The sequence below is a fragment of the Lathyrus oleraceus genome, unplaced genomic scaffold (assembly GCF_024323335.1).
Source record: "Lathyrus oleraceus cultivar Zhongwan6 unplaced genomic scaffold, CAAS_Psat_ZW6_1.0 chrUn0016, whole genome shotgun sequence".
Taxonomy (NCBI): domain Eukaryota; kingdom Viridiplantae; phylum Streptophyta; class Magnoliopsida; order Fabales; family Fabaceae; genus Lathyrus; species Lathyrus oleraceus.
Genome location: NW_026112407.1, coordinates 220,543 through 223,763, shown reverse-complemented (window position 1 = coordinate 223,763; position 3,221 = coordinate 220,543). Strand labels below are relative to the sequence as shown.

Here is a 3,221-nt window from a genome sequence, read left to right as displayed (position 1 = left end):
CTACGAATGCTCTGATTCTCCTTCGTCCAAAGGAGATACGTATGCATAGGATGCGACATCCTAGCGAGCATGTGTTGTTTCCCCTGTCTGAACTACTTTGACTCTGATGTCTATGCTTGATAGACTAGGCCCAGGATGCGACATCCTGCCGAGTCAGTTTCAGTCTGTTTTCTTGTGTCTCCTTCAGCCAGTGTGTGTGTGTGTGTGAGCAGTGTTTTTAGCAACCATTTTCCCTTCCTATTGTGCGTGGATCCCGTCGAGTACGACGGATGCGTAGGGGTGCTAATACCTTCCCTTCGCATAACCAACTCCCGATCCCATTCTCTTTGGTCGCGAGACCATGCTTTTCCCAGGTTTACTCTGAGCGTTTCCTTTCCCTCTTTTGGGATAAATAACGCACGGTGGCGGCTCTGTTGTTCTTGTTTTCCCGCCGGTTTTTCGTGTAATGCGACAATAAGACCCTCTTATTTTAAATTTTTTAGGTATACCTTAGACAGCGCTTTTGAAAAGCGCTGTCTAAGCCCCACCTCCTTAGACAGCGCTTTGGCCAAAAGCGCTTTCTAAGACCCTCCTATTTTAATTTTTTTAGGTATACCTTAGACAGCGCTTTTCAAAAAGCGCTGTCTAAGCCCCCCCCCCCCCTTAGACAGCGCTTTTGCCTAAAGCGCTTTCTAATCCCCCCTTAGACAGCGCTTTTTACAAAAGCGCTGTCTAAGGTATACGAAAATTTTTGAAGCTTTTGTTTTAAACCACATTTTTTCCAGGTTTATAAACCAGAATTTCTACCTGTTTTCAACCAGATTTTGACAGACAATTATCACATTTTATATATGCCATTTTGGCCTTTTTTCTACCAATTTTTGGCTAACAAATATATATATATACCAATTCAAACCAATTTTGCCTTAAATGTATCAAAATATATACAAATTTATGTACACATTTACAAGCCATAACATATACTACAAATGTGCACATTAATTACACAAATTTATGAACAAACATTGAGCTTTATCATGAATTGACACCACTCCTCTTTGATTTCGTCCACTTGATCCTTTGTATAAAATGCACACTTGAATTCATCAAAGTACTACATAATAATATAACATATTTTGAATTAATTCCAACTATTTAATTATATGAGATATGTGTAAATATAAAAATAACTCATAAGTTAGAAATACATACATCGGTGGGAATCTTTAATCGGCCCAAAACAAGAGTATCTCGCATAAACCTCAACATGAAATACCCGCAATCTATTTGATTACGTTGTTGAGGACACTACATATGAAAAAAAAATATGGATTATAAATGCTAAGTTTTATCAAGTGTCATCACTAATATAATAAAAAATGTGGTAATTAAAAATATACCGCCACTTTAATCCATGTAATGGAGTTGGCGCCCCTCCTTGAGGTTTGGATATCTCGTTGGGCCCGAAAAGCTTGTAGGACGCTAATAAAATAAAAATGAAGCAATTAGAACAATTCACATAAACTAAGAAAATTTTGAACATTCTCACTTACGTGTCAATTAGGACCTTCATATCCGGGTATGTTGTCCAATCATTTCCTAACGAGTCAAGATAATACACAATTTCTCGGATAGGATTGATTGCGAGCAACAACCAATGTCCACTGTAATGATTAGGCAAATGTTAGATGGTAACTTGGAAAATAATTATAATAGATGAATTTAGAATGAAATGCTAACCCGGTATTAAACGGTATAAAAAACAACTTCTCCGCATCTTTATTGTCCATGAGGATCCGTATATAAAACCAATAATAACAAGAAATCGTTAATGTGTATATATGTCAAATACATAATTTAAGCAAATAGTTCAATTTAAGACAATTATATGTAATTACCTCTGGAATGTTCGGCTGAAAGGTACAGTTGATACTGTCTTTGTCCGAAGCATCTCTGTATACTGTTGAGGCGCTAGCCTCTCTTTCTCTCCTCAATGCATCAAGCTCAGCTTGCATGGCTTCCAATCTTGCATGAAGCTCCCGATTACTAGGAGCCCATTAGGTTCTATAAGCTGTCCCTGGTTGCTCCAATAGACATCTAGTATGATGCCTCGAGATCTTCCTTGGACCACCCTTCTCATTACTGTGATGCCTCTTCGAATTTCTTCTTCCGCGGATACTTTTTTACTAACTTCCTCATGTTGGTCATCAGCCATGTCTAACCTGTAATAAACCAAGGAAACCATCAAATATCAAATATAACTTATAATCAAAGCAATTGAAAACAAAAAATAAAGAAATCATGCATTATCAGATATAACTTATAATCAAAGCAATTGAAAACAAAAATATAACGAAATCATGCATTATCAGATATAACTTATAATCAAAGCAATTGAAAACAAAAAAATAAAGAAATCATGCATTATCAGATATAACTTATAATCAAAGCAACCATGTGCGTCTACAATCTCTTCAACTCGATCACAATCGTATGTTTCCGTGTACTTCTTACTGAGTAACATCCTCCATTGTAGACACTTGATTCTCTGTAAGATTCTCAACATACACACCTGATTTGACACCTAATATTATTTTAACACATTTCTTTTCTAATTTTTAATTTTTAAAATTCAATTTAAGTCAAACCTAAAAATATTCCTAGCAACTTTATTCATTAGTCAAACACATTGAGAGGAATAAAGTTCCTGGAAATAACATTCCTAGAAATCATATTCCCAGGATTATAATTTTATTCCATTAAACAAACACACCCTTAATCACAGCGACCAAGTTCTCATTATTTTCATTTTGCTTCATCTGCATCTCTCTCTAAGCTATTCTGATGCCAATCATTTGCTTTTCTAGAGCATCTAATACTGCTTCCACTTTGGTGTTAGTATTTGATCCTGTAAAGTGATGATCCCCTCAAGAATCCGGCAGGTCATACCAGTTTGATGTGAACCCGGATTACAGAAACAGTAAATGGAAGAAAATATAGTAGTAATGGAAAACAAGTGTGTATCATTTCTATAAATCAGAGGAAAATCAATAGAATGATCCTATTGTCCACAGAGCTATGCTCCTTCAGAAAACCAATGCTCTCTTGCCTTAACAGCTGAGTAATTTTCTTCATGCCTCTCTCTCTCTACTCAGCACACCTATAACAGAATTCCACTACATCATTAGCCTCTCTCTTTCTCTCTCTGCCATCAGTGTTATCAAATTTCCCCACCATGGCCG

At 36.3% G+C, this 3,221-nt stretch overlaps 1 long non-coding RNA gene across 1 annotated transcript; it reads right to left on the bottom strand.

Annotated features, from left to right (window-relative positions):
- Positions 1–1,007: 1,007 nt before the first annotated feature.
- On the bottom strand, positions 1,008–1,460 carry LOC127112032 (uncharacterized). Its single transcript, XR_007798605.1, has 3 exons — positions 1,380–1,460; positions 1,192–1,287; positions 1,008–1,093 (listed from the first exon to the last, which is right to left on the bottom strand). It is a non-coding gene; the product is annotated as an uncharacterized LOC127112032 (long non-coding RNA).
- Between the last annotated feature and the right edge of the window lie 1,761 nt (positions 1,461–3,221).